General features: G+C 45.7%; 1 protein-coding gene across 2 annotated transcripts in view; it reads right to left on the bottom strand.

Moving 5' to 3' along the window:
- PTPN14 (protein tyrosine phosphatase non-receptor type 14) overlaps positions 1–17,283 on the bottom strand; it is a 203,282-nt gene that overhangs the window by 101,768 nt on the left and 84,231 nt on the right. The window lies entirely within an intron of this gene.

Genomic DNA, 17,283 nt, shown 5'->3' with positions numbered 1-17,283 from the left:
ACGAGGGGCTCCCAGGCCCAGAGGCAGTCATGCGAGCGGTCATCCCGGAGGCGGTGGTGGGCGGCCTGGGCGTCGAGGTCCTGCCCAGTTAGTATTTGCGGATTCAGGGAGGCGAGGGGGGGAGGGAAAGCATGGATTGTGGCACATGTGTGACAGGGCCTCTCCCGTGGGTAGGCACAGCCCCTGAGGATCCGGACCCAAGCCAGGCGGAGGCAGAGGAAGCAGGGTCTGTGCCCCTCCTGGTAGAGAGCGGGTCCCAGGAACAGGCAGCCCTTCCACCGCCGCAGCAAGCCCCTGCTGCCAGTGACGAGGAGCCTCAACCGGGCCCGTCAGGGGGCATGGATCCGGAGCATGGTATGTATCTGTGGCCCTGCTGCTGGTGGGGCCAGGGACCAGCTTGGCCACGGGCCTCGGCCATGCATCCCAGGCCCCTCGTGGCGCCAGCTGGTCTCGAGGGGGGCTGCGCCCGCGGCTGGGATGGGTGTGCCTGGCCCGGCTCGTTGACCTGTGGCAGCCCATGTCGGGCCGCTGCTCTTCCTTCCCTGGGCCCTCTTCCCACCCACGTCTCTCTCCGGCAGGGACCATGCGCCTGGAGATAGGAGGGGATGTGATTGCCCAGCTGCGCAAGCTGCCACCCTCCAGGAGGACCTCTGCGGCCGGAGCGGCTCTCCTGCAGTCGCTCGGCTTCCCTGTGTCGGTGGAGGGTGAAGGTGGCCCTGGGACTCAGCTGGTTCAGGACACCTCGTCGACAGAGCCGTTCGAGGAGCCACCCCAGGCTGCAGCACCCTCCCCTCCAGCTCCCCCACTCCCGGGTGCCATGGGCCGTGTGCGGGAAGGACCTGGCTCCACCTCTGACAGGGAGGGGCCCATGGAGGGCTCGCGGCCCCCGCCCTGCCCAGTGGCTTCCCCCGACACTGACCGCGATGTGGGCGGCAATTGAGAGGGAGCGGCTAGAGGTGCACGCCACATGGGAGGAGGAGAACAACCACGGGCGGGAGTTCATGGATGCGGTACTGGAGGTGGGAGAGGGGCTCCGCGCCTCTCAAGCCCGTGCCGAAGCCCTGCTCGGGTGGCTCGTCACCATCCTGGACCCGCCGGACCCGCCCACTGCAGCAGCTCCACCTGCCCCAGAGGCGCCCCTCCCTCGGGCCCAGTTGCATGCAAGAGGCCGGGCCCGTGGACGGCCAAGGGGGTCTGGCCACCGGCCTCGCCGGTGAGCCCCGCTGCCACCTTTCGGGGGGTGGGGTGTTCTGCTGGACAGGTGGGGCTGCAGCCCAGGGTGTAATACAGCTGCTGGAGACAAGGGGGAAGGGTCCTGGGGGGGCGGGGGCGGCGAAGCGGGGCTTGGCCACATGACCTGGTCGCCACAGCCGGGAAGGCTGGGTGGAGGGGCAGCTGCTTCTGACCATGCACTCGCACAGGCGCCGGACGGCGCAGGGGGCGAGCGGGGGGGGGGGGCTGGCAAGGCAGTGCCCGGGCCGTCAACGGGCCCCTGGCTGCCTGTCCTTCCAAATGGGCTCTGCCCAGCCCTGCCTCCCCATGGTCCCTCGACACCCACCCTCTCCTACACGCCTCGCCTTCCTCACGTCTGCTGGGGGAGGTGGGATGGTATAATAATAAAGGCTGATTTCTGTGCAACAGGTGTCTGTGGTCTTTGCCTTGGGATGGGGACGGGGGTGGGCCCGCTGTGTCTGCCTCTTGGTGGCGGCCTCAGGCCAACCCTCCCCTTCGGCGCGACTTGGTGGCTGTTCCCTACTGCTGGGAGTGGCTGCCGCCCTGGATTCCTCATGGCAGGGTGCCTGGCAGTCCCATGCCAACCTCTCTGGACGTGGCCGCCACGGACTTGGCGCTGAATTGGGCAAACGAGGGAGAGGCTCCTCAGACCACGCCCACCCCTCTCCTTCCCAACTGCGAGCCCCGCCCAACGCACGAGCCGGGGTGGTCTGCCGGCATGGGCGCGATTTGCCTGCTGCTCTGGGGCCTGGCCGGGATCGCGTGCTGCCCATTGGCTGTGCCTATCCTGGCCCCTCCCCCTGCTGCTTGTGGGGAACAGCGCCCTTTGGCTGCGCCCGGCGGTGGCCGCGCATCAGGCCCGCCCACAATGCTTTCTGGTTCTCCCAGTTTGCATCTCTGCGCTGCTGCCAGGGCTGGCACCGCTGCACTTTGCTGGCACAGGATATGGCCTGGCGGTGCCACTGCTCCGTCTGTGCAGGCACGCTGGCGTTGGGGCCGGCCATAGGATTGCGCAGTAAGTGTTGAAGGTGAAGTTTTCTGATTGTGCATTCTAGAATCTATGGTTTCAATATTATGCTCTGGTACATGTTCCTAGTAACAGAGTATCAGAAAAATTAGAAGGGGCGGACTTCTTAAGCATCCTGTTTTTTCAGGAGAAACTTATGTTCAGTTTATATAACTTTATACCGCAGGTGTTTATCCATATAAAAAATATCCTACCCATAAAAATGGTTCAGCTTATCTCTGACATATGAATTTTGCTGTAGAATAAACATTTTTCATACAAGGGTGGAGCCCCTACCTGTAATCTGACATGGTACAGCATAGACATAGATATATCACCTCTAAGATCTTTAGCATGACAACCAAAGTATTTAAAAATTATCAAATCACACATGATTTTAAGATCCCAACAATTACAGCAGATTAGAAACATGGTTCAGCCAGATGCCACATCAGATGGTTAAAAAAATACTGTAGTAATTATGACAGAGGACTACATTCATCAGAATTTTAAAAGAATCTTGTTCTAAGGGTTATCTAAGGATAAAACAAAGTAATAACAGAGTTAGCACAAAGAAATGTAGATAAGAAAAACTTCTTAAAGATGGAATCATCTTCTGAGGATTTTTAAAAAGAGGCTAGAACAAGTCTGTGAACTAGGCAAGGCTGAGTGTACGTGACTGGCCCAAGGCCTGTGGTCTCAAGGCGTCCAAGTTCTGTCAGGCCGGACCTCAATGAGTCCACACTTAAAGGAAAAACAGCCATGGAAGGCCCTGCCCCTACCCCTGAATTTTACTATCAGAAACTAAGGTTTGAAGGCCAGCAGTACTGTTATAACAACAGCCACTAAGAACATTCTACAGATATTGATCCTATTATGGGGGTGGGAGGTTTATCTGCCAAATTGATCTTTTTTCTTTTTTTTTTTAGATTTCAGATTTTTCTGCTAACCTGGGGCATTTTTCAAGTTTTTAGAAAGATGTGTCTTGTCTGTTCATGGCTCCAGTCTCTGAACTTTAGTATCCATAGATTTGGTGATGTTGAGAATGAGACATACAAGTGGGGGACTTGCTGGGACATCTCCTTTTCCCCTCTCCCACTGTTTCCTCTTTTTTCACCTTAAACCTCCCACAGCCTCCTCCCTTTTCCTTTCTTCTCTCCCTCCCACCCACTAGCCAATGTTATCCTGTCTTCAGCTTTCCCTCCTTCCCTCCCCCAGCAGCCTCTCCCTGGGAAAAGTCTGCATGTTTCCAGTCACTGGGCCAGGCCAGCCGGAGCCCAGCTGTGTGGTAGGGAACCTGCAAGGACTTGTATGAGGCACCTCACTTCCCGGGGTATCCCCCTCTCCACACTATTTCCTCTTTTCCTCCTCATGATAACCTCCATATTCTCATTTTTCCATGCTTTCTTTTTGCCCACCATCTTCAGCTATATTTATTATCTATTTGCCTCATTTATACCCTGCCTTTTTCTACAATGGGGGCTCAAAGCAGCTTGCAGCATTGTTCTTGCCTCCGTTTTATTCGCACAACAACTCTGTGAGGTAGATTAGGCTTAGAATGTGTGACTGGCCAAAAGCCATCCAGTAAGCTTCCATGGAAGAGTGGGTCTCCCAGATCAAAATAAGAAACACTGGCTTTTGTGGGATGGCTCCTGTTGAATAGTAGCAACCAGCTACCCTAAGTGAATCATGCACACTGGGTGTAGCAAGTCATCTTATGGTTGCTGCCAGGACTGGCCCCATGGATTCTCCATCAAAGGCCAAAACAGCCTGAAAAAGGTCCATCTTCATTCCCTTGCCTTTTCCAGATGGAAACCAAGGCTTGAATACTGTTGCAGTTTCCTAGCAATGGTCACTGAGGGCATTTGTTTTTTAAAGCTACAGGCACTCGGGGCGTGGCGTCAGCACCGAGAGGAATGGACGCCTGAAGCCGGAGCTCCGCTTCACTCCCGCCTCAAAACCCCATTAACCGCTTCAAAAAACGTTCTACACACCTTAGCATGAAGGGTAAGCACGACTTATCCTCAAAGAAGCAGAGTAATAAGGCAGTGAAAAGTTTGCAGAGCTACTTTCCAACATCGCAGTCTGAAGGTGCGGAGGGAGAGGGGGAAGGAGCAAGCAATAACATGGCGGCCGCGGTGACTAACGCTGAGGCGCGAAAAACGCAAATAATCTCATACGACCCAGCGTTGAAAGCCCTACTGCAAGAGCTTGAACTGAGCTTTTCTGACAAAATTTCTCATCTGATGGAGCCATTATCTCAGCAGATAAGTGACCTTAAGATAGTTATAGACTCTGCCGTCTTAAAATCAGACCAGGCTCTTAACCAAAATGCTGCCTTGAGGGAGGAGGTCCGCTCCCTGCAATCAGAAAATGACCGTATCCAAAACAAGATCCTAGACATGGAAATCCAAATGCGGGGCTCTAACTTCAAATTTAGGGGGATAGAGGAGAATGCCGCCATAGATACGGACCTCCCTAACTTTTTGGCGGGCTGGCTGGCGGCAGAGCTGCAACTGAAGGAATTCCCTGCAATGTCTCTAACCAAAGCCTATAGAGTGGGCCCCAGAAATCCGGAAAAAAGAAAAGGTCCCAGGGACGTTGTGGCTGTCTTTGCAGACTGGAGGCTAAGGAAGACGACGCTTGAGACGGCAAGGGCGCGAAAATTCCTATCTTACAGGGGAGGGCGGATAAGCGTTTACACGGATCTGCCGACGGAGATCCTAGAACGGAGAAGGCAGTTCAAGCGCGTAACTGAAGAACTTAGAAATGCCCGTATAGAGTACGGTTGGACCCGATATTCGATGCTGCGACTCAAGGTGAACGACAAGCAACAGTTGATCTCCTCTCCTGAGGACGGCCTTCGCCTCCTTCATGATCTGGGCATAGAGGTTGCCATGGAGACAGATACCGGCTCTCAAAAGAAAAAGCGGAGCCCTCCGATGTCTCCTCAGAAAAACAGCAAAATACCCGTTTGGGACATCTGACTCCACATATGAGATAGGTGGCTTAGTTTACTGTGTTAGAACGTCCCTATCTTATTGTTCTCCAAACAGATGGGGGTGGTTGAGGTGGGATTGAAAGGGCTGCTTCCCCATTTGCCCTTTCCACAGACAGTCCTCCTTACTGTGTTATTGCAGCAGCCTCGTTACAGAATCCATCTGCGAGGCTGCTGAGGACTGTTTAGCTCTTATTTGTTCTCAATACGTTGAAGAACTACCTACTTGATTAGTGCAAACTTGTTATACTTGTATATATATATAATTTTCTTCTTTCTCAAAATCCTTTAGGAAAACAAATACAATAGTAAAGTGCTAGGTGCTTGTTATATATAGTTAATATACACGGCTAAGGCAAGTTAGTGGTTAGATATTAGAAATAAATTCATTAGGTCGGTTCGCTCCTACTCAGGCTAATATAACAGAGATTCTTAATTAATTTCTAATCAATTGAATAATCTATTGAATACCCAAGATTTCTTGAAACCCAGTGCATCTCTTGTCAGGCAAGCTTGTTATACTTGTATATAGATATATATATATAAATTTTCTCTTTACAACCCTTTAGAAATATAAATAGTTTAGTAAAGTGCTAGGTGCTTGTTGTATATAGTTGATATAGATGGTTAAGGCAAGTTAGGGGTTAGGAATTAGAGACAAATCCATTGGGTCAGTTCGCTCCTAATTGAATTGATAACAGGGAGAAGCTTAATTAATTTCTGATCAACCACATAACTTATTGAAAACCCAGGATTAACTGATATCCAGTACTTTGTTAAGGTAGTTAAGGCTAGTTAGGGATTTAGTGTTAAGAGGTACATCTATTAATTTGATCTACTCCTACATACGGTAATAAAAAGAAATCTTAATTAATTAGTACTTATTTGATTGGCTTATTATATACTTGGAATTAATTGCTGTTTGGTACATCCATAATCGGAGAAGGGAGGTAACATAGCAGACTGCAAGCTCATCACAACTATCAGTATTACCCACTGACAGTCTGCTTGTTTATCACCATACTTTAAAAGGGTAAGGGCGAGAATTGATTAGTTATTTATTGAAAATTACCAACACAGTAAATTACCTTACACTTGCTATACATTTCATTGCATTTGTGTTTTGGGATAAGATTTCTCTTTCCTTTCTAATGAATTTATTGCATGATTGACTTCACAGTGATGAAATTTGATTGATTAATTATCTAACATCAGACAGTGATTTACTTACCTGAATCTTACTGCACTTGTGTATTGACCCTTCAACTGGTGCTTAGATCATTTCAGCCATCCAATTCATATCTATTATCAACTATTGAAGCAGGAGCCATTACACGCCTACTAGCGGTATATATACTTGCACTTTTGGTCCTGCAATACTATTCCATACCACTTCAAAGGCCAATTCTGATACTCTAATTTTGCCCATTCCATAATGGCCTCACAACCACATATCCATATTGTCTCACAAAATGTGAGAGGCTTAAACAACCTGGTGAAGAGAAGGAGAGTTCTGACCAGCCTAGCAAAGCTGAATGTAGATGTAGCCCTGATCCAAGAAACACACCTTCATGCATCCTATGAGGCGGAGCTTAAGGCCCCATGGATAAAATTGCAATTCCATGCAAAAGGCTCCTCCAAATCCCGCGGGGTGGCAATCTTACTAGCAAACAGGGTCCAATTTGTACACAAGGCCACCCTAAGGGACCCTAGAGGCAGGTTCTTGTTTATAAAGGGGCACTTCAATGGGCAGTTACTTACACTGGCATCTGTCTATGCGCCCAACACGCAGCAACTGGAGTTCATGGAAGAAGTTCTTCAAAAATTGGAAGCATTCCAGGAGGGATCAGTAGTTGTGGGAGGGGACTTTAATTACGTAGCACACTATGGCCTAGATAAATCCTCATTTCCCCTCAACAATGCACCTCGAGCGCCAAAAAGATCTAAGAACCCTAATCGTGATACACAGATGCTCACACTATTTACTCGGTTCCACTTAGTGGATATATGGAGGGAGATGAACAAACTGGCCAAAGATTACACATACTACTCCCCACGCCATGACGTATACACCAGGATCGACTATATCCTGGTGTCCCCAGATCTGAGAGACAGAGTGCTACTCTCCAGCATAGGGGACATAAATTATTCGGATCATGCTTGGGTAACGTGCAAATTGTCCCTGGACAGGCCCTACGAAAGAGAGAAGCATTGGACGTTTCAGAAAAACCTCATACTAAATGAAAACAATGTCTTACAAATTGAACGAGATATCGCCCAATATCTCAAAGATAACCAAACAGGCACGACATCTTCCCAAACAGTGTGGGGCGCTCTTAAGGCGGTACTAAGGGGACAACTGATTGCTCTCTCTGCCTCTCTAAATAAGAAGAAAAAACTCCAAAAGCAACTCATAATGGACAAAATCCATCAATTGGAACGCTTGCACAAGGAAAGAGGCAGCAAACAAACCTATAAACAACTGCTCCATGAGCACAAAGCTCTGGAGTCACTTGAAACGTCCCAAATTCAAAAGAACATCTTATATTTAAAACAAAAGTATTGGAACCACTCTCCTAGGACCCTAAGTTATCTATCCTGGAAGGTCAAGGAGAAAAGAATAAATAGGCACATCAGACTCATAAAAGACGACAAGGGACAAATGTTCACTAAATCCCCCGAAATATTGAATGTATTTACAAAATTTTACACAAATTTATATATTTCATCCAGGCCAGATAAAGTGTCAATTAGGAACTATCTATCAAACCATAGGAACATTAAAAAATTGACGGCGGAACACAGCCAATTAATGGATACCCCAATCACCGCCACAGAACTGCTGGAATCCATTAAGAAATTAAAGAGCAATAAGGCCTCTGGGCCGGATGGATATCCGGCCGAATTCTACAAAACATTCGCTTTGGTGTTAACCCCACCCCTGTTATCGGCCTGTAACGAGGTACATAAATTGGGGACCTTACCTGGAACCTGGGCTGAGGCAGTCATCACCATGATCCCCAAGGAAGGCAAAGACCCCTCTAACCCCGGTTCGTATAGACCGATTTCTTTGCTGAATGTCGATTATAAAATCTTTACCTCAATATATGCACGACGCTTCAATTCTTTCATTGGAAATTATATTTGTACAGACCAGATTGGCTTTATTCCCAATAGGGACATCTCCGACAACATTTATAAGGCATTGAACATTTTGGCATTCAGTAGACACAACAAATTACAAACCACATTCCTCTCCTTGGATGTAGAAAAAGCTTTCGACACCCTGGAGATCCCGTACCTGCAGATGCTCTTTTCCCACATGAAATTCGGCCCCAACTTCCTACAAACAATTAAAGCGATATACGCAGGCCCCAGGGCAAGAATCAAACTTAATGACTTAGCGTCTGATCCCTTCACTCTACACCGAGGCACACGCCAAGGATGTCCCCTTTCCCCTATCCTTTTCGCCCTCGCGATAGAGCCCTTAGCAGAGGAGATAAGAACCGATGAAAGGATTCAAGGCATTGAAATAGACAAGCGTACTTACAAAATATGCTTATTCGCTGATGACATCTTGCTGTTTCTTACGTGCCCACTGGTTTCCCTAAAGGCTCTGGCAGTTGTTCTTGCTCACTTTGGGTGTATATCAGGGTTGAGGATAAATCAAGCCAAATCTACCATCCTATCAGTAAACCTCCCAGAGGAGACATGTAGCGACATAAAATGGCAATTTGAATACCAGTGGGCTAAATCACACCTCCGATACCTGGGCATAAATATCCCTCCCAACCCAGCCCAGCTACTCCAGGTGAACCACGTCCAAAAGATGAAAGAAATTAAACACCTCCTGCTCAAATGGAACAAGCAAAACCTGGCATGGTATGAAAGATACCATTTGATAAAATCCTTCGTCCTCCCAAAATTGATATTTTTGTATAGAACGATTCCAATTAAAATCCCTAGCAAAATTCTGAGCAAATGGCAGACGACATTAAACCGATTCTTGTGGCAGAATAGGCGCCCCAGGATAGCCTTCAAAGTTTTGTGTGCCCCTAAAACAGCAGGGGGCTTTAACTACCCAAATATAGGGCTCTATTCTGATGCAGCCAGATTATCGGACATCCTCCAGATATTACTCCCCTCTGGACACTCTGATTGGATAAACATAGTGGGTACCTTTTCCCAGCCAAAAACATTGCGAGAAACGTTCTGGTCTACCCCAAGTTTGTGTCCTTCTTCCATACATCAAAATATGTTCCTTACTGCACTGCTAAAGCTTTGTGACAGACATAAGCAGTCCCTTCTTCCGGCTATATCCCGCTTTTCGGTGCTCACATCACATAAGGGCATGCCTCGCCAGCATAATATAACCGCACTGCGCTCCTGGGATGAACTGAGAGACTTGAGGTTGTTGGACATAGCCACCAAGGATGGTATTATAAGCAGAGTAGACTTGAACAACAACCTGGGCAGGGAAGTCCCCTGGTTTTTCTACCTCCAACTGCGATATCTTCTGAACAAATTAAATATAAAAAGCGTAATGACTAAACCAACAACTAAATTTGAAGCACTTCTGGACTCCCACTCATTTAACCGTAAGGGTCTCCTGTCAAAACTATACCTCGTCTTGCTTGATATCAAACCACTAAACACTGAGGCGCTGCTCAATAGATGGCAGCAAGACTGTGGGATAGAACTCACACGAGAAGATAGAGAGCATGTTTGGACATCTGCATTGCTTAATTCCTCTGTCACCAGTGTGCGTCTCCAAACCTATAAGCTTATCCACAGGCGGTACCTCACTCCCCAAAAGCTGGCGAAAATATATCCCAGCAGATCTCCACTCTGCTGGAAAAAAAGCGGGGAGCAGGGTACGTTCCTGCATTGCTGGTGGGAGTGTAAAAGTGTTGCTGCCTTCTGGAAGGTGGTTCTCCAGGAAATTTCCCGTATCTCGTCTTATGTGATACCCCCAAGCCCGGGACTTGTTTTCTTGGACCTTTGGGGAGATCTAGATATTCCTCATCTGCGGAAGGCATTGGTCAGAACTCTCCTAGTAGCTGCAAAAACCACAATTGCACTCAGGTGGAAATCGCAATACCCACCCACTCTTGACATATGGTGTAGAATAGTGTGGGATCACCTTATAATGGAAAAGATAACAGACAGAATTCGAATATTGCAAAACCCCTCCAAACCTACACAATTTTACGCACAATGGTACCCTTTTCTGGAATTTTTATCTCAGAATGAATGGCTGATCTCTAAGCTACCTCACTACGCGATTATAAACCCCGAAATCTGAACTATGGATTTATTCTGCGACGTACTGGATGTGCCTGTACATGCTTCTCCCGATGCTGTTGTAATTAGCTTGCTTAACACTGTATTAGAATCCTGTTGATTATGTATAATATTTGCACACTTGATTATTGCCGACTATTAGTGTTTTGATGTTTATGTATTGTTGTATCTGAACATTGTTACGTATGATACCACCTTTTTTCTACGCATTTATTGTTGATCTTGTTACTTGTTATACTTTCAATAAAAACTTTAACAAAAAAAAAAAGCTACAGGCACTCCTTTTTAATAATTTTGTGGGGTTTTACACACACACACACCCAATGTATTTTTACTTTTTAAGACTTTATATTTTTCTGCAAACCTGGGGCGTTTCTCAGGTTTGTAGTAAATTCTGTCTTGTTTTTCTATGGCTCCAATCTCCAGATTTAAGTATCCACACATGGGGCCATGTTGAGAATCAGATATTTTTTTTTTATTTTTTTATTTTTTTATTACCTACATTAACTAACAATACAGAGGGAAAGAAGGGGGGCAGGGGAAGGAAAGAAAAAAGAACAGCAACATATAACAACACTACACTACAAATAATGCTTTCCCTTCATACTGCCATTATTAAAAAATTAAAACTTTGTAAGATGTTGATGGAATGGTTGACCTTGCAAAATACAGGTTACAATCCAAATTAAGTCTTCCCCCCCCCCCCGGGCTTCGGACGCAGTTCTCTCTGAGCAGCTGCAACCGCAGTGCTCGTTCCCTTCCCCCCCCCCTTCAGACTTCAAATCTTTTTTTTCTTGCTTGGTGTCTTGCTGAAATTCTTGGTTTTTGTCCTCAAAATCCCTTAGTTGATCTTCTGATGTTATCTTGTAAGCTTGATCTTTGTAACTAAACCAGATACCTTCCGGAAATAACCATTTATACTTTATTCCACGTTCCCTCAGAAGAGCTGCAAACCTTTTATACTTATATCTCCTTTTCCAAACTAAGAATGGAACGTCCTTCAGTATCTTAACTTTATTACCCAGAAAGTCCAGATCCGCATTGTATGAGTTGTATAGGATAGTGTCTCGGATCCTCTTAGATGAAAAATCGATGATCTCGCAAGGCAGCTGACGCTTCGTTGCATATTTTGAAGAAGCCCGACGGACTTCCAAAATGGCGCTTTTTACCTCTTCTTTAGTTTCCCTCATTTTCCTCCTCTTTCACGTTCTGGAGGCGCAAAATTTTCTGTGTTCGTTCCACTTGTAGCCCGATCAGCTTTAACTCTTTATTCGTTGCCCTCGCAAGTGACGCATTTTCCCGAGCAGACTTCTCTGCCCCCCCGCTACTTCCTTAATGGTTTTCACTTCGCTCTCAATTAAGCCCTCCCTTTGATCTGTTTCATTCAGCTTGTCAACAAAGGGCTTTATGGCTTCGATAACTGACCTCTTCACCAAGTCCTCAAGCGACTCTCCTTTCCCCTGCAGGGCAGCCGAGATTGACTTGCCCAAAGCGGGACTCTGCTTTTTCACTGCCATTTTAGGGGGGGGGGACCGCCGACCAAATTCTGAAACTCAGCGAGGGGGAAGAACGAGCCTTCTTAGCTTCAGATCCCACCACTCCTTCGTGTGCGCTTGTAATAACAGAAGGGATTCACTTACTTACAGGCTTCCGCCTAGTTCTGCTCTTTGCCGTTTTCCATGGCCCAGCAGCACTCGAGGTGCCGCGCACGTCTGCCGGCCTCCATAGGAACAAACGGGCAATTTACCCCCTGCATCGATTTCAGGGGGCTCTTCCCGCCGCGTTCCGGACCCTGCCTCCCTCACTGGGAGTCCTGGGGGCTAATCTTCGCAGATCAGCCGCCCGGTCAGGCTGCTCGGGCGCTTCCTCCCGGACCTGTGGAGAGGAGCATCCGACATGGCCGAGAAAACGAAACCGAATCGAGAATCAGATATATTGATTGACAAGCAGGGGATCCACAAGGACTTCTGGAGGCATTTCATTTCTCCTTCCCTACTACTTCTTCTTTCCTTTCCCTCAACCCCCCCTTCATAGCTTCCCCTCTTTTCTTGCTTCGTTCTCTCCTTCCCACCCACCAGCCAATCTATTTTTTTTTCTGAAACTGTATTGTAGTGGCCAGAGTGACAGACATGGGCTACCCAAGTTCAGTGATTAGCTCTGCCATGGAAGCTTGCTGGATTTGCTTTGGCTAGTCATGCACTCTAAGCCTAACCTAACTCACAGAGTGGTTATAAGGGGGGAAATGGAGGAAAGGAGAATTATGAAAGCTGCTTTGGGTCCCAATTGAGAATAATATAGTATAAATTAAGTAAAATTAAAAAAACTCTGTTCCTCTGTCTTCAAATTACCCTCCTTCCCTCCCCCAGGCAGCTTCTACCTGCGAAAACTATGGCCCAATTGTGTATTGGCGGCTGCCAGGACGAGTTGCTCAGTGGGGGACCTGCAAAGACTTCCTCACTTTCCCCTGTATCCACCTCCCCACACTGTTTCCTCTTTCCCTCCTCCTGGAAACTCCCATATTTCCTTGCTTCTTTCTGTTCTCCCCACCTACATTTAATCTGACCAACTTTGGCTATATTGATATTTATTTACTTCATTTATAACACCACCCCTCACTAAAATGGGGGTCCAGAGCAGCTCACATCATTTGCCTTTCTTCCATTTTATCCTCACAAGAAGACTGTGAGGTAGGTTAGCCTGAAAAAGTGTGACCGGCTCAAACTCCCAGATCCTATGCTGAAACGTAATCACTCTACCACATTGGGTTTAGTGGCGTGTTGAACAGTAGCAAGTAGTCAGGACTGGACAAGTCATGCAAGTCATATGGTGGCATACTGCATGGTAGTTGCTACCAGGCCAGGCATCTCAAAGGCCAAAACAGTGCTGGAAAGGGCTTTATCTCTCTCCCTGCCTTTTACTGACAGAAACCAAGGCTTGAATGCTGGAAGTACTGTTGTAGTTGCCTAGTAACAGCCACTGAGGCCATTCGTACATCAAAATTATAGGTACTGTTTCTATTAAGGGGGGGGGGAGTTAATGCTCCAGCATTTTTTTTTGAAGATTTCAGATTTTTCTGCAGGTTTACAGTTAAGACTTATCTTGTATGTTTACATCTCCAGTCTCTGGATTTAACTATCCATAAATTTGGTCCTGTTGAGGATTAAATATATTGATGCAAAGGGCTTAGGGTGGACCTGATGTGGCTGGACTTTTGGAAGTGCTCCAACTCTTTAATTCTAGGAAGATCCTGTTTGTATCACCTTGCCAATAGACAGCCTCATATTTTATGTCAAACTATCATTCTTTTTACAGTTCTAAATATCATGGGTAAAATCCATTGTGCCATATTCCTTTTTGCAAAAAGTAAACATTAATTTTAAATTGTCTTTTTTTCCAGAGCAGATGGGGTTTCCAAAATCTTCTTATCCTGAAAGTTCCACCTACCAAACAAATTCCTCTCACCTATTCCATACCCAGCTTTCTCTGCCATGAGAATGAATAAGCAACACATTGCTCACAGTGAGAAGAGGGCTACATGGGAGATAACAAAGCACAGATTGAGGGACAGAGGGCTGCTGGGAAGCTTCTTTCTATGTGATGCCTCTTTAAAAGGCAAGTGTATGAACTAGGGCTTTCTTTGTTATTGGCATTTCATCAAACTACATATTAATAGTACTACATATTCTTGAATCTTCATGTTGCAGCACACATTAAAAATGTTTTCTTCCAAATCAATTTTATTGGAATACTGCAAGACTTGCAACTCACATGTAATAATTTCTGTTCACACTTTTGTACCTCAAATCTAGGCTACTGTAATGACTGTTGTATGGGACTGCTGCCCTCGGGGGCTGTTAAAATGCTTTAGCTAGTTTAAAAGCAAAAATAAAGGGTGTAAGGGCATGAGACTCACTGGAAGACCATTACAGCAAGTTTCCGTAACTACTGATCACCATTTCTAGCATTAAATTGTTGCTGAAGAAAAAAGGAGGGAAGCAAGACAGGTAACAAAGATACTAGAAACATGCTATAAAATTAATCTGTGCTCTTATATTGTTTACTCTGTCATTTCGTACAATATGCCTTTATAGGCATGACGTTTTCCTTAAATGCACTATTTTTTTCAAGAAAGGTTTCCCTGTCTTTATATTTGTCCATTTCTATAACCCTTAGCAGGCAAGGGGGTGGCAGGGAAAGGTGCTTCAGACTTCTGCCTGAACCTCTAATTTCCATTGTATGCCAGAAAGTTCCTTTTGTCAAGTAAGCAATCAACTGACCAACCACAGGAATGTGATTTCTAGATGGGGGGAGGGCGTTCCTGTGCCTTTCACATAGGGCTGCACAATTTGTGACCCAACAAGCTGAACAATCTACCAGTTACACGAAGTGCTTGACAATCCTCCTGGTTTTGTCATGCCAGGCAGACATCTGAGCAGGAACTTTATACAGCCTGTCACGTGCTACAAAAAGCAGATGGTTGGTTATGTATGGCTTGGTGGTCTCAAATTGTGCAAGCCTACTTTCAGAGAGGGACAAGCAGAACTTTATTAATTTTATTTATTTATTGAAAACATTTATTAGCTGCCTTTTTACCTTATGTCGCTCAAGGTCATTTACAACGTAAATAAAACTGTAACTATAAAAATACATAAAAGACCACAATTTAAAATAACAATTTAGGACTGCTGATAAACAGAAAAACTAAATTAGTCAAATGCCATCCTAAATAAAACCATCTCCAACTGTTTCCTAAAGATCAAAAGTGCGGGAGCCAGGCACAGCTCCCTGGGGAGGTTGTTCCATAAACTTTAGCATGTGAACTATCTGAAGATCAGTGTAGAAACAATGTAACAGGAAAAGCTTGACCTGATGAATTTTGGCCATCTAGAAGTTTTTCCTGTTCCCAGATCAGCATGCAGTTCACCTGCTGAATTTCAGTATAACCTATCAAAGACACCCTGAGAGAGAAGAAAGTTGGTAATACAAATTGGAGGGGAGGGGGACTAACTCTCATAAACTTTACTATTTTTTTCCTCATTGAATATCACATTTTGGCTCTAACATAATAATAGACACCAAAAGAAGTACATCAAGATAAAGACTGGATTTTTAAAAAAGGGACCATAATAGCATGCTTTTGCAAGAAGCCAAAGACATGCCTCAACCCAGTCCTTAGTGTCTGCCCTTGGACTCTTGAATTAATTAGAGCAAATTACAGGGAGACCAAGTACAAGTCATAAGCACATTGAACTTCCTTAATAACCACCTATAACTGAATCAAGGCTAATCTAAAATACCAGGAGAATTATTCAGATCATTACAGAAATATGATTGTTTTATACATATATCTTCGTGGGAACTGTTCCTCTTCTCTTTCTGACTCTTTTCTAATGCATTCTCAAGTGTATCTCAGTTGAACTGGGTTCATACATTTGAATAAACCCAAAACAAGGTAAGAACAGAATTGCCACGGAGCCAAATTCTATTGACTCAACTTGTAGAACTTGCATAGGTACAAGGTACATGGACTTGAAAAACAGATAGATGAGTGGCAAGGGAAACCAGAAGGGGCAAAGAAAGCGTGCTTTTTCCCCCTCGCAGTCTGAGTTTATTTATTTACGTACTTAAAGATTTTTACCCCGCCATTCCACCTTCACAGGACCATCAAGGTGGCCGACAAATTAAAACATACAAATTAAAACCTCATCTTAAAAACCATTAAAACCAGCACACAAATACTTCATTAAAACAATTTAAAACCAGCTTTAAATTAATACAAAAAATAAAAACAAGTGAAAACATCTGGTGGGAGGCGGGATCATTGAGGGAATGCCAAGCAAAACAAAACAAAACACTTCATCAACTGGTAGAAGACAGCAACAGAAGCCAAATCTTTCTGAGGAAAGAGTTCCAGAGTTTTGGTGCCACTATTGAGAAGTCCCTCTCCTGGGTTGCCACCCCCTAATCTCAGAAGGTGCGGAGCACCCAAAGCAGGACCTCCAAAGATGATTGCAGTGGTTGGGTAGATTTGTAAGGGAGTAGATGGTCCTTCATGAATGTTGGTCCCTGTGCGTGCTCTCATGTTGCAGCCAACTTATGGCGACCTGGTAGGGTTTTCAAGGCAAGAGATGTTCAGAGGTGGCTTGCCACTGCCTGCCTCTCTGTAGCAACCCTGGCCTTCCTTGCTGGTCTCCCATCCAAATATTGACCAGGGCCAACATTGCCTAGCTTCCAAGATCTAATGAGATTCTGCTACCTGAATGATCCAGGTCAGGGCATGTGGTCCTTAAGCATGATGCATTATATAGAGCCAAGATTAATGAAGAATTTGTATTGGGTATTAACTAAATCTACACCTGTTGCTCATACCTTCGTCACCTCTGCCTCCTCAGTGTCCTCCCCTTTCATTTAAATTCTATTTATACTAAATTTACCCATGTACATAAGGTAAAATGTCCACCACTTAAACCAACGTAGTATATAAATAACCAACTATCCATGTATGTGTTGGTACATATATACATACCTACACAACAGACAGGTAACTAATGTGGAGGGCCATAGTAGGTTTCACAAGGAGGGTGATCTACCTAGGTGCTCAAGGATTGCTTGGTTCATTTTCGACATAAGTTATGCTTTTAACCACTACTACACCATCTCATTTTAAATAGGTGTCTATACACATACCAAGTACAGCCACATTGTGACCAGGGGGACATGTAGAACATATAGGTTAAAAATA

The sequence above is a fragment of the Eublepharis macularius genome, chromosome 1 (genome assembly GCF_028583425.1).
Source record: "Eublepharis macularius isolate TG4126 chromosome 1, MPM_Emac_v1.0, whole genome shotgun sequence".
NCBI classification, from domain to species: Eukaryota; Metazoa; Chordata; class Lepidosauria; order Squamata; family Eublepharidae; genus Eublepharis; species Eublepharis macularius.
The sequence above is the reverse complement of the archived record's forward strand: the minus strand, read 5'-3'. Positions and strand labels throughout refer to the sequence as shown.